This window comes from Bubalus kerabau, chromosome 12 (genome assembly GCF_029407905.1).
Source record: "Bubalus kerabau isolate K-KA32 ecotype Philippines breed swamp buffalo chromosome 12, PCC_UOA_SB_1v2, whole genome shotgun sequence".
Classification (NCBI taxonomy): Eukaryota; Metazoa; Chordata; class Mammalia; order Artiodactyla; family Bovidae; genus Bubalus; species Bubalus kerabau.
The window spans coordinates 21,647,191-21,669,786 of NC_073635.1; positions in this window are offsets into that span (position 1 = coordinate 21,647,191).

Consider the following 22,596-nt stretch of genomic DNA (forward strand, 5'->3'; position numbering starts at 1 on the left):
CTTGTAAAAAATAGAAATCCATCAAATATATTAGAAACAATATTAGGTGGATAGTTAAAAGACTTTAAAATTAGTCAATAGACTAGGAGCTGGGACAACTAGGTATCCACATGCAAAACAATGAAACTGGACAGTTACCTCACACCGTACACAAAAATTAACTGAAAATGTATCATAGCTCCAACAATCAAGAGTTAAACTACAAAAAAAAAAAAGTTAAACTACAATATAAAACCCTGAGGAGAAAATGTAGAACTGAATTTTTATGACCTCGAGTTTAGCAATGGCTTCTTATAAATGATACAAAAGCACAAATGGCAAAATAAAAAATAGATACATGAGAATTCATCAAAATTAAAACTTCAGAAAACACATGGGATGGAGGCTCAAGAAGGCCGGATCCATGTATAGTTTTGGTTGATTCACATTGTACGGGGGAAACTAACACAATATTGTTATACTTCAATTAAAACTAGATTTTAAAAAATGGCCAGGTCCCTTTCAAAAAAAAAAAGACACCATCAAGAAAGTGAAATAAAATGATAAATAATCCCATTAAAAATGGGCAAAAGACTTTTCTCTAAAAAAAGATATAGTAGTCCCCCTTTACTTGTGATTTTACTTCCCACAGTTGCAGTCAACCATGGTCCAAAAACATTAAATGGAAAATTTCAGTAATAAATAATTCATAAGTTTTGACTTGCTTGTCCTCCTGAGTAACATGATGAAATCTCCCTCTGTCCTGCTCCACCCCATCTGGGATCATCCCTATATCCAATGTATCCTGCCAATTAGTAACTTAGACTTAGTAGCCCTCTCGGCTATCAGATTGACTGTAGTTTATCAAAGTGCTTGTGTTCAAGTGACTCTTATTTTATCAATACTTCATAATGGCCCCAAAGTGCAAGAATAGTGATGCTGGCAATTAGGAAATGCCAAAGAGGAGCTGTAAAGTGCGTCCTTTAAGTAAAAAGATGAAAGTTCTTGAATTAATAAGGAAAGAAAAAATATTTGTATGCTGAGGTTGCTAAGATCTAGGGTAAAAACAAGTCTTCAATCCATGAAATTGTGAAGAAGGAAAAAGAAATTTGTGCTAGTTTTGTTGTTCCACCTCAGATTGCAAAAGTTAAAGTCACAGTGTGTGATAAGTGCTCAGTGGGGCTTCCCTCATAGCTTAGTTGGTAAAGAATCCGCCTGCAATGCAGGAGACTCCGGTTGGATTCTTGGGTCAGGAAGATCCGCTGGAGAAGGGATAGGCTACCCACTCCAGTATTCTGGCCTGGAGAATTCCATGGACTATAGTCCATGGGGTCACAAAGAGTCGGACACGACTGAACGACCTTCACTTTCACTTTAACACAGAAAAAGCATTAAATGTGAGAGAAAGGCCACATTCATGAAACTTTCGTTACAGTATATTGTTATAATTATTCCATTTTGCTATTAGTAATTGTTATTAATCCCTCATGTGCTGTGCTGTGCTAAGTCGCTTCAGTTGCGTCCGACTACTTGAGCCCACCAGGCTCTTCTGTCCATGAGGATTCTCCAGGTGAGGATACTGGAGTGGGTTGCCATGCTCTTCTCCAGAGTATCTTCCCGACCCAGGGATCGAACCAGTCTCTTAATCTCCTGAATTGGCAGGCAGGTTCTTTACCACTAGCTCCACTTGGGAATCCCTGATCTTTTTATACCTTCCTTTTAATTTTGCTGTGAACCTAAAACTGCTCTAAAAGTATAGATTGTTCCTAAATAGGATGGTTTGACTTACGATTTCTCAACTTTACAAAAGTTTGAAAGCAATACGTATTCCGTAGAAACCATACTTGGAATTCTGAACTTTCCGCTTTTCCCAGGTTTGTGACCCTCTCCTGTGACGCTGCCCTGTGATGACAAGGGTAAATAGCCAACACACAACAGTTCCGCCCAGATGCCCATTCTGGTTTTCTGTTTTTCTCCCTTCCGCACCCATTCTGTTTTTTACTTTCAGGACAATATTCAATAAATTATATGCTATATTCTATGTTTTATTATTAAATCAGCTTTGTATTAGATGATTTCACCCCACTGTAGGCTAATGTAAGTTTTCTAAGTATGTGTAAATTAGGTCAGGCTAAGCCATGATGTTCAGTGGGTAGATGCATGAAATGTACTTTGGACTTGGCAGTATTTTCAACTTGTGATGGGTTTATGGTGATGTAACCCCATTGTTAAGTTGAGGAAGATCTGAATATATGGAAGAATACTTACGTGAGAATAATGGACATTTTGAAAAAGAGGCGACATTAAAGATAATACAGTCTTTAAAAACATACAAAAGAGATAAGGGTCATATCAGATATAAAAACTTATTATAAAGCAATATTGATTAAATGTATGGTATGGGCATAGGACTCACAGACAGAAAAAACAATCAGAATAAAAAGTCTGGAAGCAGGGACTTCCCTGGTGGGGAGACTCTGTGCTCCCAATGCAGGGGCCCTTGTTTTAGCCCTGGTCAGCGAACTAGATCCCACAAGCCACAACTGAAAGAGCCCACAAGTTTAAACAAAGATCCCTTGATAGTCTCACAACTAAGACCAAGCACAGCCAAGTAAATTTTTAAAAAATAATAAAAATTAAAAATAAGTAAATAAAATAAAGTTATTTACAAATTTAGCACACATTAATGACAGCATTTCAGCTGAAGAGAAAAAGGATGGATTATTTTATAAGTTTGGGCTATTTGCAGAAACAATAGGAAAAAAATAAAGTTAGACTCCTACCTCACAGATACAATCAAAGTTTAGTGGGTTAAAGATTTAAATGTAACAGAAGTTTTCAATGAATCCGTGAATTGCTAGCAGAAAATAGAACTTCTCTTAAATTATTTATATAATCTTGGATACAGAATGTCTTTCTTTTCAGCATTGCAATATAGGCAAAATTATAAAGAAAAAAATTGACACATTTAACTACTTAATGTGTGCTAAATTTGTACATTTAACTACTTAAAAAAATCTTTATGCCCCCAAAAATTAAAGTTAGAGAAACCAGAGGAAAACTGGTTAGAGTATAGTTCTATATGTAGAATACAGACAGATGTATGATAAATAAAGACAGGGCTCTTAAAACTCAATAAGATAAATATTTGAAGTCAATATTTTGTGTTCAGAGGCCATAAGCAGATATTTCACAGAGGAAACAATGTACATGATCAATAAACATTTTTTAAAAATTCAGACTCACTAAAATTCAAAGAAATGTAACTAAAAACAAAATCCTACTTTTCATCTATTAGATTAGCAAAGATGAAAAAGAGTGACAAGAGTGTTGTAAAGAAGATTCTCAACCACTATTGGTGGGATTATAAATTGAAACAATTTAGTGATGTGTTTTTAAAAGTCTTAAATATGTAACTACTCTTTGATGCAGATCCCACTTATAAGAATTTGTCCAGCTGTTGCTGCTGCTGCTAAGTCAATTCAGTCGTGTCCGACTCTGTGCGACCCCATAGACGGCAGCCCACCAGGCTCCCCCGTCCCTGGGATTCTCCAGGCAAGAACTGGAGTGGGTTGCCATTTCCTTCTCCAATGCATGAAAGTGAAAAGTGAAAGTGAAGTCGCTCAGTCATGTCCGACTCTTAGCGACCCCATGGACTGCAGCCTACCAGGCTCCTCCATCCATGGGATTTTCCAGGCAAGAGTACTGGAGTGGGTTGCCATTGCCTTCTCCTAGGGGGAAAAAAAGAACTTGTCCCAGGGAAATAACTAGTTATTTGTATAAAGATTTATTTGCAGGGGTGTCTGCTTATACATTGTTTATAAAAGTAATTTTAAAGGAGAAAATATAAATGCTTCATAGCAGGATATTGATTAAAGAAGTTATGATATGCCCATATTATAAAATGGCATGCATCTTTTCATTATTTTAATGGTGTAGCTATTGACATGAGCAATATTTATTACATATTGGTAAGTTAAATTATAACATGGCATGAGTATATTTTACAAAAATTGTAATCAGTATTATATGCACTGTCTTGGCAAAAGTCTGGAAGAAAATAAACCAGCAACATTGATTTTGGTTTATTCTGATGACAGGATTATGGACACTTTTTCATTTATCCCATTTCCATTTTCCCCCTAATCCTGTAATAAAATGATGATTAACAAAGAATGACAAAATTCAAAAGGAAATAAATGGAGAAATAACTATTACAAAATAAAAGAGGGTGCTGAAGACAGTCTCTTTGTGACTAAATCTCTGAATATAAGTTAGGCTACCTGGGTGCTATGGAAAAAAAAAAATCCTCTGGATTTCACCAAATGCTGACATGAAAGGGAGAGAAGAATTTGAATATTCTTTGTGAAATCCTGCCTGCATGATGCTATTTTAAAAATCATACAAATGGTCATAAAGGATCTTGAAGGGTAAAGGCTAAATAAATTATGATAATAGAAATGAATTAGCAGAAAGAATCTATGAGCTGAGACTTGTTGTGTGTTGGATAAATCAACTCAGTATCAAAGGCCTGGTTTTTTTTTTTTTTTTTAGTTGCAGCCACATAACCCCTGCTGGGGAATTCTTAAGAAGAGCTGCCCAACTGGCTATTTTATTTCATGATTTACTGGTTATTTTTTTCCAAGAATATTTGGACTGAAATAGGACTGCCTGTTGTTATATGTCTTTAAGAAATAAAAATAAATTCTAGCAAAATAGGATCAAAACTTCGTTCTCGTTTATTGTAACACGTTCAGAGATCAGTTATAACAAGCAAAGAGACTACTCTCTGTGATAGACAAAAAGCTGTGGGGCCAAACAGATATAAGGGAGAGTTTTTTCCTCCCACAAATGTGTGTTCGACACGTGCAAAGTGCATAAAGCAATTCTCTATTTTGGGCATTTTCCACTATATTTACTTTTTATGCTGTGTCTTAATCTACACAAAATGGAGAGAAATCTGCACAATTAGGTAATTTTTTTTATTTGAATATGCTATTAATGAAGTCTCCTGGTGTCTTAAGTTGGGAACTAGGAAATAGACTCTGAGACAGAGATTATGGGCAGAAAGTCCATTGAGAACAACACGCATAAGGGAGCCAGGGAAGCAGAATAGGGTAAGAAGTTTGGGCTTAAGTGACCTCCTGGGGAGTTGGGGAGGTGAGACAGCTCATCCAAGTTGTCTTGTGGATAACCTGATGACCAAGAGGACTGGATCTTTGCAGTCTCCTTCCTTCGTACCCATCGCTCACTGCCTTGGAAAGCATTCTAATCTTCTGCATTGCAGGCCAATTCTTTACCACTGAGGCAACAGAGAAGCCCAAAAGTGTCTTAATCTTGAGGAAAGCTGCTTCCTTCAGGCAAGTCCATGGGAAGACTTAGTTGTAAGGCTAATAGCAGCCAACACTTCCAGCAGCTGGGGGTCTGAAGGTCTCCAAACTGAAGGAGGATCTGGGCTGGGTGCTATGGACTGAATGTTTGTGTCCCTCCTCCCCCCAAGTAATATGTCAAAACTCTAATCCCAGGGTGGGACATTTGGGAGGTAGTTAGGGTTAGATTAGGTCATGAGGGTGGCACCCCCATCATGGGATTAGTCCCCTTCCATAAGAAGAGGGAGAGACACAAGAGATCTCTCTCTGTTTGGATGAACTGAGGAAAGCCATGAGAGAGTGTAACCAGGAAGACAGCTCTCACCAGAATGTGGCAACTTGATCTCAGACTTCAGCCTCCAGAACCCTAAGAGATAATTTGTTTGGGTAGTCTGGACTTTTTAAGACATTATTGCACCAAACACTATTACTAGTAACACCCTAACTTATATTAACACTGGAACATTTCCCAAGTTGTCCTGCTCAGGTAAACATATGAGAAGCAAATTAATAGTTGAAGGTAGAATTCTTAAGAAAGTAGCTCTGCATTTTAACCAAAAAGTACTTATTTGACTTCGGGAGTAGTGAAGTAGGAATAATCATTACTCTCTTCCTCTTGCCCTGTTATCAATCTAGGTTATGTAGTAAGTTACTCTGTTAATAAAGAAGTGAACTTAGCATCCTAGAGAAGAAAGTTTGAATTATGTTTGTTTCCCTGTGTTTCTGTTACTGCACAGTTCTGTCCTTTTCCATCTTATTTTGGAGACTAAAAAGGACACTTAGGGACTTCCCTGGTGGCCCAGTGGTTGAGACTTCACCTTCCAATGCGGTAGGTGCAGGTTCAATCCCTGGCCAGGGAACTAGATCCCACATGCCCGGCAGCCAAAAATCCAAAGCGTAAAACAGAAGGAATATTGTAGCAAATTCAATAGACTTTTAAAAAAATCCAAAGTAGCAGTGAAGACCACTTAGAGTAGGCTGCTTACATTTCATAGTAAATAGTGTAAAAGGTTTTCTATTTTTAATTTATTAAAAAAATTTTTTTAAAATTTTGGCTGTGCCATGTAACTTGTGGGAGCTTAGTTCCCCCACCAGGAATTGAATCTGAATCCAGGCCCCAGCAGTGAAAGCCCCTAGTCCTAACCACTAGACCACCAGGGAATTCCCAACACTGAAAATTCTTTGATTTGAGTTTTATCTTGAAAAGTACAATAAAAATTGTGAAACTATGTTTATTTTTATTTACCAAAATATAGGCCATAAAGGTCTGTCTAGTCAAAGTTATGGTTTTTCCAGTAGTCATGTATGGATGTGAGAGTTGGACTATAAAGAAAGCTGAGTGCCAAAGAATTGATGCTTTTGAACTATGGTGTTGGAGACGACTCTTGAGAGTCCCTTGTACTGCAAGATCAAACCAGTCCATCCTAAAGAAAATCAGTCCTTAATACTCATCGGAAGGACTGATGCTGAAACTGAAACTCCAATACTTTGGCCACCTGATGCGAAGAGCTGACTCATTTGAAAATACCCTGATGCTGGGAAAGATTGAAGGCAGGAGGAGAAGGGGACGACAGAGGATGAGATGGTTGGATGGCATCACCAACTCGATAGACATGAGTTTGAGTAGGCTCCAGGAGTTGGTGATGGACAAGGAAGCCTGGCGTGCTGCAGTCCATGGGGTCGCAAAGAGTCAGACATGACTGAGCGACTGAACTGAACTGAACTGAGGCTATAATGATCAGTACAGGCTCACTCTTAGAACAAAGAATAAGTCAAATGATTGACTGGAATTTTTGGACATAATTTTTTCCAACCAAATCTTATAACACAAATGACATTTCCCCTTTATTTATACAGCATGTACATGAAGGTGAACATTTAATCAAATGGTTGAGGGTTTTACTGATCCTACCATAGTCTCTCAGTCCTTTAATTAAAACTCGTGGGGAGTTGGACTCATCTTTAGAAACATCTCTGCTGTCCTCATTCTTCCAGATGTTTCTCTCTAGTTGTGCACGTTTTCACTTGAACATCCAAGAGACATATTTATCTTCAAGAGTCCAAGACAGACCCTTAGTTCTCAGTTTTCCCTATCCCTTCCCTACCTCTATCCCATCTTCTCTTCTCCAACTGCCTGAGACAAATATAAGGAATTATCCTTGATTTCTTTTTTCCTTCTCTCACAGGTGACATCCAGTTCACCAACACGTCCAACTGTTTCAGCACCAACCCAACTCCTTCCCACCGCTTCCACTGCTCCATTCCAGAACCATCTGCCCCTGCCTGAGCCACTTCACCACCTTCCTAATGGTCTGCCTTCTTCTCTTCTTTTCTCCCTATAACTACTTGCCACAGAGCAGCCAGAATGATTTTTAAATGTATTTAATTTTATTAGGCACAAACTTTTACATGGTTCAAAGCTTAACACACTGTAAAAAGATAAGCCCAGAGAACTCTTGCATTCCTCACTCCAACCTTCGAATGATAGTTATTTCCACTGGTATCTTATTGTTTCATCCTTCTAGGATTTTGAAGGCAAATGCAAGCATTTGTACAAATGTATCTCTTGCCTTATTACGTAATAAAAGGTAGCCTATCATGTAGACTGTTCTACACTGTTCTAAATCTTGCTTGCTTTTTTTCACTTATTAATAATTCATCCTAGTGCTCTTTTCATATTAGTACATGGAGATTTTCCGTATTTGTTTTTCCTGAAGCTTATGACACAGCTGTTTATTGAACCAGGCACCTTTTGCTGAACAAATAATGCAACAATGAAAAGTCTTATACAAGTGTCATTTCATACATGTGGAGCTGTGTCTGTGGGGTGAAATCACAGAAATACATTTGCAAAATCACGTATGTTAGTGTATTTTCCAGTTTCAGAATGAAAATTTTACAGATAAATCTGTCACTTCCCCTGCTTAAAGGCGTCCCCTAATTCTCCATCCCAATCAGAATAAAAACAAAAACCCCCCTGAGACCCGCAGGGCCTTCCTTGATCTGATCTTTGCTTACGTCCTCAATATTTTTGCTTACGTCTTTTCCCCTCCTTCACTGTGGAATACGCCTTCTTTTATCAACCTCATAAAATTATCTTTCGTGAGATGTGCAATTTCACTTTGCAGTTGATTTCCATTGTGTTTGGATCGGATGGTCATATATGTGTAAAATCCAGTCATTGGCTTGAGGCTTGACAAAGAAATTGTCCTAGAAGGGGAAAAAGGATGCTAATGTTTAATGGGGATGAGTATTACATATATATATGTATTACTGTGGACTTTTTTTGGCTGTGCTGGGTCTTCCTTGCTGCGTGTGGCCTTACTCTAGTTGAGGTGAACGGGGGCTACGCTCTAGTTGTGGGGCTCAGGCTTTTTATTGAGGTGGCTTCTCTTGCCATGGCGTGCAGAAATGCTCTAAGTGCACAGGCTTCAGTAGCTGTGGCACGTGGGCTTAATAGCTGTGGCTCGCTGGCTCTAGAGCTCGGGCTCTGTAGTTGCCGTGCAGAGGTTTAGTTGCTCCACAGCATGTGGAATCTTCATGCACCAGGGATTGAACCCATGTCCCCTGCATTCGCAGGCATATTCTTACCTACTGTACCACCAGGGATGTCCCAAGGTGGGTATTTATAAGTAGTCACTTAATAAGTAAACATGTCTAAGTTATGATTTTGATTTTCCTTCATAGCTTCAAACTTCAGGGATTTAGATAATGAATGCTGAAATAATGAGGACTTTCTATCATGTCTTAGCTGTGTGACCACAGATTCTAGACACATAAAGGTGGAAGTCTAACCTTACAGACAAATGCAACACAGGCAGGAAAGAACAGTGGGCTCGAAATGGCAAGTGCTGTGTTCTGCCACCAAGTAAGCTGTGGGGGCTTAGGCAGGCCATTTCATCTTTCTCTGCCTCATTTTATATGTATGAAAAGGAAGAAAATGGAATTCATCAAGAGTCTCAACCTTTTCACTCTCCAGGGATTCCTTTTATTACCCCCACTCATTTTTATAATATGTTGAGAAATTTTATCTGCTGAAAGTTCTTTGTTGTAATTTATGTTATAATTTTCATTGTTCACTGTTAGCATGTTCATTGTGAATTTATCAATAATACATATGATTTCCAATTCTGCTCAGCATTAAATAATCAGTTAACATTGGCTGAGTTGATATATTACCACCCAAAGCCAAAAACTTCACATTTTCATTTGTCTGGGTAGCTCTATCTTGTTTAATTCCTGAGACTGGGAAACTACGGACCTGCCCGACAGTAAGTTTCCTTACCAGTCTGGGAGCCAGCGTTGTGTATACACTCATCTAGTCCAGAGGATTTTTTAGATGTGCGTCATGGAACCCTTGGACTCAGAGCAGCAGTGAGGATGGGGAAGAGGGAGGCAAAGCCAGGAGTCTTTGGGTCCCCAAATCTATTTTATCCAGAGTACCTCCAGTTTTTTTCTGTCCTATATATTGTGTTCTGCTTGCTGCTGCTGCTGCTGCTAAGTCACTTCAGTCATGTCCAACTCTGTGTGACCCCAGAGACGGCAGCCCACGAGGCTCCCCCGTCCCTGGGATTCTCCAGGCAAGAACACTGGAGTGGGTTGCCATTTCCTTCTCCAATGCATGAAAGTGAAAAGTGAAAGTGAAGTCACTCAGTCGTGTCCGACTCTTAGCCACCCCATGGACTGCAGCCCACCAGGCTTCTACATCCATGGGATTTTCCAGGCAAGAGTACTGGAGTGGGGTGCCATTGCCTTCTCCGTGTTCTGCTTAGAAAGGGTTCAAATTATTAAAAATATATTTTTTTCACATGGGGGTAATTTTTGTTTGTTTGTTTTTGGCTGTACCATGTAGCCTGTGGGACCTTAGTTTCCTGGCCAGGGATCAAACTCAAGTCCCCTACATTGGAAGCGTGGAGTCTTAACCACTGGATCACCAGGGGACTCTCTACACTATTAAAACTAATTTGAAAAATATGTCAAACAAACTCAATTGTATACATGAGGATAATGAGGGACAGAAAAGTTAAATGAAATTTACCCAAGGTTACAGAGCTAATTAGTGGCCAAATAGTCATTCAGTCAATCAATACATACTTGAACACTGTGGAAAGAAAAATTATAAATGTGAAACTTTGATTCAGTCTTAGTCTGAAAACAATCTGTGGGTTACGATAAATGTTTGATCAGAAGCATTTGAATGAATCTCATTTTCATAAAGTGGTGGATAATTGACATTGATGTGTGTGTTACTACTGTTCAGTAAGACAAGGAAGAGAGGACAGGAGAATATTTGCATTCTGGTGACCGCAGGAGAGCAAGGAACAAAGAGCCCTGTTAGAAGACAGGCCAGGTGGAGTCTTATTTCAGTTTCAATCCTTAGGGACTCTGTCTCTGATTGTCACACTATTACTCTTTTTAGAGCCCACAGAAGAGGAGTCAAGAGCCCACCCCGTCCCCAAGATTATCCATAAAGTTTTTATTTTGTTTCCCAGATTAAGCATGTTATTCTCACTAAGCTTGGAAAAACCCATGGCTATATGAAATGTGTTAAACTATAAGATAAATTTGAAAAAGTCAATTGATTGAATCTGTTCAACTTAAGCTGGTAATAAATTCACCGGCTTTATGATAGCTTGCCTACGACGGAGTATTAGGTAGGTTCTGTTTTCAGTTCAAAAGCTACAGGCACTCTGATTCTAGCTTTCTCCCTGCAAACAATTTGAAATAAAGGGTGTCATTGGCAGATTCAAAGACAAACATGACACAAAGCCTCATTATTTCTCAGCACCAATCAAGAGTCAGCCATTCTTCTAGGCATCGTGGTCACAGCAATGAATGTGTGCGAAGAGTTTCCTGCTTCTGTAGACCAGATTTCTTTTTTAAAAATAATTAATTAATTAATTGGTTTCTCCAGACTCTCAGCTGTGGCATGTGGGATCTTTAGTTGCAGCAGGTGGACTCTTGTTCCCTGACCAGGAATTGAACCCAGCCCCCCTGCATCAGGAGCATGGAGTCTTAGCCACTGGACCATCCGGAAAGTCCCTAAACCAGATTTCTCCTGATTTCTAGTCCAGTGCTATTTCTATTACATTATACAGATGGAAGACTCATTCTGCTTTTTTGCAAATACTTGTAATTACAGAGTATTTGTATGTCTTCTTCACATTATTTATTCATTTATTCAACAAAAATTTATTGAGTAACTTCTATTACCAGACTCTCTGTGCTAAGTGCTGGACACCCTGATATGAATTAGCTCTCCAAGTGCTCACAGACCTATGGGAACACAGACTTGTAGACAAAGTTCAAACCAGCATAATAAGTAGGATAGAGGGAGAGGAGCAAGGTACAGACGTACCTTGTGGCAGCAACTGATCAGCTCCCTCTTGTATGACATCCAAACTTGGATTGGAAAGGTTAATAGAGGATTCCCAAGCCAACCAAGTGTGGGAGTAGGAATGGCCTCTACAAAGGTACAGAGACAAGACAGAGCATGCAGACTCTCAGAACTATTTGCTGTTTGGTATTGATGGAGTTTGAAGCATGAGATGAATGAGAGGCAGGACATTTTTTTCTCAGGTTTAAAATGTTTTATTTCATGTCTACCTGATTAAAAAAAAAACTCAAAAGTAAACATTATAGAAATGGGGAGGCAGGAAATTGACAAAATCTCTATGTAATGGCCTCTGCTTTCTCTGTGAGTTAAGAGAAACAGCTTTTTTTTTTTTTTGGAGACTAAGGAAGGCTGGTAGGAAGTTCGAAGAGAGGCTTAAAAGAGTTGCTGAATTGCTTATAAGATAGAAAGGATTAGGAAAAAAACTGAACGTCCATTAATGGCAGACTGGCTCAATAGATTATAGGTCACTCAAGTGGTGGAATATACTATACAGACAGGAAAAATGATAGCCACGGACATGAGAAGAGCTATAAAATATCTTATTTAGTAAAAAACAAAAGCAAGATGCAGAACTGTGTGTATTACTTTAACTTTTACATAAAAGGCAGTGGGAAATTAAAAATATTTTCTTACCTACATAAATATATCTAGAAGAATGCCTGAGAAAGAGATAGCTTTGGTTAATCATGGGAGGAGAAGGTGGGTGACTGAGGTACACGGTGGGGGCAGACACTTTACACTGTATAGTCTTAAATTTTGGACCACAGCAATGTGTTATCTATTTAAAGATAATATAAAAATGAAATCTCTAAAATGTTTTTAGTAAAATGAAAAAGAATACTTTCTGAGGGCAACAGAAGATAAAACTAAATTTTGGCATCATGGCTACGTTCCTCTGCAACCCAATACTTATGACTAACTTGGGGAAATACAAAGGAAAGTCTTTATTTTCACCAGGAAAGTCTATTTGGGAAAGGTGATTTTTTTTAATCCTGGAGATCAGAGCTGGAGAGAGTCTATGGAAAAACCTAACCAAGTCTTCTGGCTTGGCCCTTTTGCAGCCCAAGGTTTCCAACCATGGCTTCTTCAGCTCATCTACAACATCACTTTGGTTACATCCAAGCAGCCCTCCACAAGGGCTTCCAATTCCTTTAATGCACCTGTTGGTACAAAGTGAATTAAAACAGAGCTCTGCTCTTCAGGAGCTGGGAAGTTAAAGGGCAATGATTATTACATGATACATGAACAAATAACAAACAAGCCTAACATTTTTGCACGTGAGTTATCAAATCAGGTTCATTCTCTCACAAGCAACCCCTTTTATTGCTAAACAAGTCCTTATATACTTCAGGTACGGTCTACTGACCACATGGCACCAGGCAGGGGGGATGCAGTGATGATCAAACCACCGTCCCTGTGGGACCACACAGGGCAATGACAGGGAGAGACTTGAAGAGAACATCACTGCAAAGTGTGGTCCATGCTATCAGGGAGGCAGGAACGGAATTCTGTGGGAGCCCAGAGGCCACAGCAAGTAATTCTGCTTGGGAAGAGTTAGGAAGGGCTTCGCAGAGGAGGACATCTGTAACCCAAGTCTTAAGTGAGGCATTGAAGTTGAGGGAGGTTGAGAAAGACGTTCCAGGCAGCACAAACACAGTGGGGAAAGGCAATGCAGCTCAGAATAATATGGTGCTTTCGTGGGTACCAACCCATTTGTTCTGACTCCATGGCAGGTGCTTTTCTGGGAGTGGCAAGCATCAGGTCTGGAAAGGCAGGTCCAGACAGGGTTACAGTGTCTGGTGTGCTGGGCAAACAAGTTTATACTTTGTCGCGTCAGTAAAACACCATGTTCTCAGCCGACAGGCTAGTTCAGCACTTTGCCTTTACTGTCTAATCCGTTTGGAGCAGGTTGTCTTCTCTTGGCTTCTATAGTCTTGTTAGAGGCGGAATGGGGATGTGGAAGGCAGATTTGTAAACTTAGTGTTACCTTCCCCATTCTTCCTTTTTACTCTTCCGACACATCTAATTAGTCATCGAAGTCTATAACAATTCTGTCACAAATGCATTTTTTGTGTTTTCCTTGGATCAACCATTTAGTATGCATTTACCTGTGACAGGTAAGGATAAAGGATAAACAATAAAGGCTTTGTATAAACCCTCTTATTCAACCTTAAAATAGCCCTGTGATGTCATATTTTAGTGTTCTTGGTAACAGGCAACAGTTGTCTTAAGCAGAAAAAGGAATTTACTGGAAAGGTATCAGGCAACTCACAGAATTTATAAGAAGGAGGAGGACTAGGTTCAGGAATGAGCCAAGGGAACAAGCACAGCCCAAAGCTGGGATCCAACCTCAGCAACAATTCCCAGCACATGCCCCGCCATGCCTCTGGATGCTAAGCTCACCACAGAGGCCTCAAAGATTCTCAAACTGACCACAGTGCCTTTGCATCACTATACCCCACCCCCCACGACCACAGAGAGGAGGAAGAGCACCTACTGGCTCTGCTCAGAGTCTGAGGAACAGCTTCCCTTTTGGGCTTCCCACTCCCATTAGGATTCATTCAAATTAGGAAGGATGTTTAGATAATTTGGGCTTCCCTGGTGGCTCAGTGGTAAAGAACATGGTTGCCAATGCAGGAGACACGAGTTCAATCCCTGGGCCAAGAAGATCCCCTGGGGAAGGAAATGGCAACCCACTTGAGTATTCTTGCCTGGAGAATCCCATGGACAGAGGAGCCTGGCAAATTACAATTCATGGGGTTACAAAGAGTAGGACATGACTTAGCAACTAAATAACAACAGCAAACACAGCAAAAATGATACACACTCTTGAGTGCAATTTGTGGATGAGGGAATAGACTTAGAACAGGTAGGTTAGTCAAGTAATTCAGCTAGTCATTGGGGGAGCCAGGCTTGGAGCCCGAGTCAGCTTGTTTGCAAAGCCAGAGTGTGATGCAGTCCTCTGCACTGCCTTTTCTAAAGCATCCCAGCTCCGTTTCACAGCCCACACAGCGGTCCACGCTCCCATCACCTCGTTTGCATTACCGCCTCCTGCCTGATCTCCCTGCTTTGTGATCCCTCGTCTCGGTTCATTCTCCACGCAGTTGCTAAGATAATATTTTTTGAGTACCATCCACATCACGTCAACCACTTGTTTAAAAATCTGTGACTCACTCCTTCGAGAGCCTTTCCTGATTAATATCATTCCACACTGATCACTGGGTAATCAGTCAAATAATGTTGCTATAGTGCCAGCACAGAAGTATAATTTATCCTGTACTAGCCTATCCTTATTAATAGTCTCTAGCTATTCCACTGATGTGTGACTCTGCTAAGGTCAGAGAGCCTGTCTTCTGCTGCTTTTGTGACTCGGATGACAGATACTAGGATCAAACACTGGGACTGTCCTTTTATTGAATCCCGGGGCTCTCCAGGAGAGTTGCGTTACTATCATCAATATTATCATTTGCAGAGCACTTCTCGTTGGCTAATTCATTATTAGCCTCCCTGACATTTCCCCATTGTCTTATGCTTCTCAGCTATGTATACTGTGCCGAACCTTGAGAAAGTATGCTGCTGCTGCTGCTGCTAAGTCGTGTCAGTCGTGTCCGAATCTGTGCGACCCCATAGACGGCAGCCCACCAGGCTCCCCCGTCCCTGGGATTCTCCAGGCAAGAACACTGGAGTGGGTTGCCATTTCCTTCTCCGAGAAAGTGTGCTATAAAATGGCTAATAATGCTATCAATTTTATTTCAGCTTTTGGAAACGTTCTTTACTCCACCTTCAGATACTGTTAAATTGAAGAAAGGTACAAGGTGGCATGTTTTTTTCTGGGAGCTGGGAGGGGAGAGGAAATAGTACGGATATTTAGAGCATGTCCCTCCATTCCAATTCGGAATAATAAAGGTCGTGTAAACATGGAACACCACATGCAGTTAGGCAACCTGGTTGGCCTGGTGACCAGTCTGAAGTTTGTATAGGAAAACCTCTTGCCTGGTTTCTGAACAGCTTTCATACCAAAACAGAGCAAGACCTTATGGTCCGTTCTTCCCATGCCCTCTGCCTAACTTTTGTGTGTGGAAAAACTTTAGCCAAAAAATAAGTTTAATCAAGGAAATGAGAAAATGCAAAAACAAAGGAAAACAGTCAAGGAGACCAAGTAATAATAGTTTAGTTATTAAGCATAAACAAGGCCCTTTAGTTCCTTTTCCTGGGCTATAGATAATACTCTGAGCCATATCCTGTGAGCTGTTTCAGAGACTGAAAAACCCACCAGGTGGAGGAAGTTAACTCCATGATGACCAGACTTACGTAGCCATGACATAAGCTGCCACAGTTCTGAGAACTGACCTCAAAAAAATGGAAACAAACCGATGCTGGAAGCGAAGCCTAACTGTACTTAAAACAGTCACTGTGATGCTGGTCAGACCGCCTGTGACCAATTTCAAGATGACTGTCACAGCTGACTGCTGTTTTGCGTGTAGCTGCCTCCCTCTGTCTATAAAAGCTCTTGCCTCCTGACTGTAGGCAGGGAGAGTCAGCCTCTGGACAATACTGACATCCAAAATAAAGCAAACTTTCCTTTCCACCAAACTGGCCTCTTTATTGCCTTTTGAGCAGGGAGCAGCTGCAATGTCCCTGCATTTGAGGTTTGAGGGGGTAGAAGGTGGGGGGTGAATGGGCTGGAGAGGAAGGCATGGACCAGATGATGACTGTTGTTTCAATTTGAGAGACATGGAAAGCTCTCAAAGGTTTCAGGCCGTGTTAGGGAGTAGCAGGATCTGATGTGGGTTTTTGAAAGATTACTCTAGCAGTGATGAAAAGGGTGGCTTGGAGGGAGCAAGACTGGGGCCTTGAGAACAGGAAATCATGACACACCACCACTTCCTTCATCATTCCATTCAAGGGCACAGGTTAGAACTCCTTTTTGCATGAATCTCAAAAAAGAATCAGATTTAAAAAAAAATACTTAATCTGTGAACATACGATAATATATAAATTCTTCAGGATTTTATTCCCTGGAAGTAAGGATACGTATTTTAGATACCCATAAAATTCTTCAGGGACTGAATGTAGGGGATCAAAGTTTGGATTATACTATTTCGTCTGTCAGTAACATGTTGGCCTCCTTCTGTTTCTTGATAGAACGTCTAGTTTGTTCCACATTCCCTCTGAACTCTTCTTATTTATTTGTTAATGTTCTCGTTGCTTGAGTTTTTTGTTTCTGCTTTTTTCTCCCTAGAGACAGAATGGCAGTTGAAGAAAGAAAAATGTTGAGTCAATTGGCACAAAAGCCCTTTTCCCATGGTATCTCCTCTCTTGAGGGAAATTAAACTGATGGTAACCAGTTTTACTCAAGAGGAGGGATTTTTGGTAACAAATATTTGTCCTGATCTTTTTGGCCTCTAGTACTAACTGCCAAGCAAATTCTATTGATAGGAGACATACAGGTATGTGATTCTGCTCCATTTCACTTTAAACTGTTCTGAAAAGATATTAAGATTTAATCTTTCTGCTTGCTTGTCATTACTGAGCTTCTTCATGCCCAGCACTGTGCTTGGTACGAGGGACAGTACAATATGAGAGGAAAAGTAAGTCTCTGCTTAAAAAGGACTTGTAGTAGGGACTTCCCTGGTAGTCTAGCAGTTAAGACTCCGTGTTTCCAATTCGAAGCGCACTGATTTGATCCCCGGTCAGAGAACTAAAATCCCACATGCCAAGAAAATAATAAAAACTGGAGGGGGAAGTGGGGAATAGGGTGGTGTGTAGTATAATAAATTCTGAGAATAAGTGCTTTTCCTAAAACCAAGTCACTGAGGCCTAAGCAATAACAATGGTCCACATCTAAGACAGCTGTGTTGTTACTTAAGTTTATGAGTTTTAAAAAGTGATCAGATATATACAAAGACTTTCAGATGCCATTCTGCCCAGATTCTAGACCACGGATCTTCTGTCAAGGTCTTTGAGGACAAAATTGATCTAATTCATTTTTTTTTTTTTTGGCTGCACAGCGTGGCATATGGGATCTTGCTTCCCTGACTAGGGGTTGAACCCATGCCCCCTACAGTGGAAGTGCAGATTCTTAACCACTGAACCACCAGAAAAGTCCCTGATGATTCATTCTATGTTAACAGAATCATTTGTCTTTCTCTAGTGTATAATTTTAGATAGAAAATGGAACCAAACTCAGGCATTTATAGAAAACTGTGTAATCCCCCATCAAAGTTGCCATAACATATACAGTGTCCATTCCATAAACTGTAGTTATGTGTGAGAGTTAGAGACGATTCCTTCAGATGAATAAACCATTTTGTCCAAATGGCAATAAATTTCACCCTCTCCCCCTTTTCATTATTTCCTATGAGCAATGTTTATTCTCCAAAGATCCCATTTGATTTCTGCATACATTCTTGTAAACATTATTTGATGCAGGAGATTTATAGCAAAACTGACTGCCTACCTGTGCACGAGAACCTGAGCATAGACCTGACCTTTATTATTATTTTTTAATATAAATTTATTTATTTTAATTGGAGGCTAATTACTTTACAATACTGTATTGGTTTTGCCATACATCAACATGAATCCGCCACAGGTGTACACGTGTTCCCCATCCTGAACCCCCCTTCCATTTCCCTCCCCATACCACCCCTCTGGGTCATCCCAGTGCACCAGCCCCAAGCATCCAGTATCATGCATCTAACCTGGACTGGCAATTCATTTCACACATGATATTATACATGTTTCAATGCCATTCTCCCAAATATTCCCACCCTCGCCCTCTCCCACAGAGTCCAAAAGACTGTTCTATACATCTGTGTCTCTTTTGCTGTCTCGCATACAGGGTTATTGTTACCATCTTTCTGAATTCCATATATATGCATTAGTGTACTGTATTGGTGTTTTTCTTTCTGGCTTACTTCACTCTGTATAATAGGCACCAGTTTCATCCACCTCATTAGAACTGATTCAAATGTATTCTTTTTAATGGCTGAGTAATACTCCATTGTGTATATGTACCACAGCTTTCTTATCCATTTGTCTGCTGATGGACATCTAGGTTGCTTCCATGTCCTGGCTATTATAAAGAGTGCTGCGATGAACATTGGGGTACACGTGTCTCTTTCAATTTTGGTTTCCTCGGTGTGTATGCCCAGCAGTGGGATTGGCAGTTCTATTTCCAGTTTTTTAAGGAATCTCCACACTGTTCTCCATAGTGGCTGTACTAGTTTGCATTCCCACCAACAGTGTAAGAGGGTTCCCTTTTCTCCACACCCTCTCCAGCATTTATTGCTTGTAGACTTTTGGATAGCAGCCATTCTGACTGGCGTGAAATGGTACCTCATTGTGGTTTTGATTTGCATTTCTCTGATAATGAATGATGTTGAGCATCTTTTCATGTGTTTGTTAGACATCTGTATGTCTTCTTTGGAGAAATGTCTGTTTAGTTCTTTGGCCCATTTTTTGATTGAGTCATTTATTTTTCTGGAATTGAGCTGTAGGAGTTGCTTGTATATTTTTGAGATTAATTCTTTGTCAGTTGCTTCATTTGCTATTATTTTCTCCCATTCTGAAGGCTGTCTTTTCACCTTGCTTATAGTTTCCTTTGTTGTGCAGAAGCTTTTAATTTTAATTAGGTCCCATTTGTTTATTTTTGCTTTTATTTCCAATATTCTGGGAGGTGGCTGACCTTTATTTTTAAGCCAAAATCTTAACACATCAACTCCTCTTCTCTGCTTGCTCACTGGACTCTAGAACCAGCAGTCCTCTAATGACAAAAGCAAGATATGAACCAGATCGAGTTCTGCCCTTGACTTCACTAGGGAGTTAATCACACCCAGAACCTGGCTCAGAGCAGGCACTGAACAAATATTTGCTGGAAGAAAGAATAAAGGACGATAATGTCTAAGGATTTGTGAGCTTGAGTTTTTCTTGAGCTGATCGAAGGACTCTGATAGACTTAAGACCCTCGAATGACAAGCTGAGGATGTTATAGATTGGTTTCTGCTTTCAGTTGCTAATTTGTTGAGACCCACCCTGTTCTAGGAATAGTAGCCTCACTTCTTCTTGACCAAATGCACTTGGGGGTTCCTCTGTTCTTGGTCTCTTAAGGAGCAAGTTCACTGGTCAATCTCTGCCTCTCACTTCAGCCTAGGTCAGGTGTAAGGGTGGTCTGTGGTGTTACTAGTAAAGAGAAAGCCAAGGGGGTACAGAAACGCCCACTCTCTTCCTCCTCCTCTTTTCTCTCACTATTTCACCCTAACCGCCACCATTCCCCATTGGTTGTTTCCCACTTCCCCCTCTTTCTATTTTGTCCTCTTAGTTCCTCCGCAGAAAACTCCAGAAGAGTTGGTTTTCCTCTGAGATATAGATGAATCTAATTCTTGTTTATTGCTGGCAGGAAGTCAAAATGATATTTCCACTTTGGAAGAGAGTTGGGCAGTTTTTTTACAACAATAACATATTTTTACCATACAATCAAGCAACCTGACTTCTTAGCATTTAGCCAAAGAAGTTGAAAACTTATATCCACCCAAAAACCTGAACATGGATGTTTACATCCAGCTTTATTGATCGTTGCCAAGCAATGATCAGTAGGTGCCAAACCAAGATTTAGTAGGTGAATGGTACATTCAGACAATGGAATATTATTGAGTGCTAAAAAGAAATGAGCCATCATGACATGAAAAGACATGAAGGAACTTAAGAAAAGCATATTGCTAAGTGGAAGAAGCCAATCTGAAAAGCGTGTATACTGTATGATTTCAATTATAAGGCATTCTGGAAAAAGCACAGCTATGGAGGCAATAAAAAGTTTAGTGGTTGCCAGAAGTCAGGGGCATGGGGAGAGTGAATAGGCAGAGCACAGGTAATATTTAAGACAGTGAAACTATTCTGTATGACACTGTAATGATGGGTACATGTCATTATACGTTTGTCCAAACCCATACAATGTACCACACTAAGAGGGAACTCTAAGTTAAATAATGGACTCTGAGTGATAATGAGGTGTCCGTGTCAGTTCATCAGTTCTAGCAAAAGTCCCGCTGCGGTGGGGGATGTTAGTAAGTGAAGATAGGCTGTACATACGTGGGGATGGAGGACCTAAGGAAAATCTCTATACTTCTTGCTCAATTTTGCTGTGAACTTAAAATTGCTCTAAAAACTAAAGTCTATTAAAACCATATAGTTAGAGGACAACAGTAAGTAGTGAGTGTTAGTTGCTCAGTCATGTCCGACTCTTTGTGACCTCATGTCCTGTAGCCCGCCAGGGTCCTCTGTCCATGGGATTCTCCAGGCAAGAACACTGGAGTGGGTTGCCATGCCCTTCTCCAGGGGATCTTCCTGACCCAGGGATCAAACCCAGGTCTCCTGCATTGTAGACAGATTCCTTACCATCTAAACCACTAGGGAAGAGCAGTTAGATGATACAGGTATATAGTAATAGATTAGATATAAATAGATAAAATTAGATATAATTAGATAAAATTTAATAAGATATAAATTAGATAAAATGAGCCTTTACTTCAGCCCTTTGGGTACATGAAAAACTGTTGTTAGCCCAAACTTGCCTGGGTTAGAGAGGAGCAGGGAGGATTGAAGAGGAAGAGTAAGGAAGAAGCCATGCAGAAGCCTTTGCTAGCTTCCGGCACAGGTGAGTAGGGAAAAAGTCACAGCCTGTGTTCTGTTATTCAATGGGCTGCGCGCGCGCGCGCGCGTACACACACACACACACACACACACACACACACAGACATTGGACTGATCAGAAATGCTGGATGCTACCAGTTGAAGAGTGAGCAGGCTGGCTAGTCTCTCACTCTGAGAAATGTAAGGCCATGGGAGATCCCAGTGCTCTATATCTTGGATCATTTTTCCCGTGCCCTTCCATCGGATTTCCAGGTCTGTGTTTTCCAGATTACTCCAGTCATTGAGGGCCATCTGCATTAGCATCACCTGAAACGCTTTATAAAAATTCAGATTATCAGATCATGCTCCCAGGAAACCAAATTCAGCCATTCAGGGATAGTTCAGGAACTTTCAAAAAGTGCCCAAGGCACTCCAGTGTATTCCGGTTTTAGGAGCGAAAAAGAAAGACCCTTGCCGCAGGGGTCCTAGTGCCTGCTACTGGGAAGGGAATGGGGAAGGGAGGAAGAAAACAAGGGAGGAGGGATGTTTATCTGTTGTTCTGGATGTCATTTAAAAGATACACTTTTGGAGAAGCATCATTTGTATGGAAACGCTATGCCAGGGGACTGTGATTTTTGCACTGTAGAGATTTCGTGAGCCTGCCGAAAACCCACCAATGCATAACTGAGTCAGCAAGAAAGTTCAGAGTTCAAAATGATAGAATCTCTATTCTCAGATTTTTACCTTTTGAAAAGTTGGAACTTTTGCTGAAAGATGATGTGGCCCTGGCTTGTGACCCAGTTCTTCTTTTCTTTTAAAAATTGATTTATTTGAAAAATCAAAATTAAAACAATTTTATTTATTTAGCTGCACCAGGTCTTAGATGCACCATGCGGGATCTAATTCCCCGACCAGGGATCGAACCTGGGCCCCCTGCATTGTGAGTAGAGCCTTAGTCACTGGGCCAACAGGGAAGTCCTCATGATCCACTTCTGTGAATGAGCTTTCTCCTTCGTTTTGAGAGCAAGTCATCATCACCACCCCTTTCCTGCTATCCCTGTGTTCTCCCTGAGGTTCCCTTCCGAGTCCTTCTCAGCTTCCCCAACTTCCTCGAGAGCAGCCCCGTGCCAGACCCTGGCCTGTTCCCTCAAATGAATGATCTTATTCATGTTTTACAACAACCCTGTGAAGTTGGAGCTGTAATTATTCGCATGTTACAGA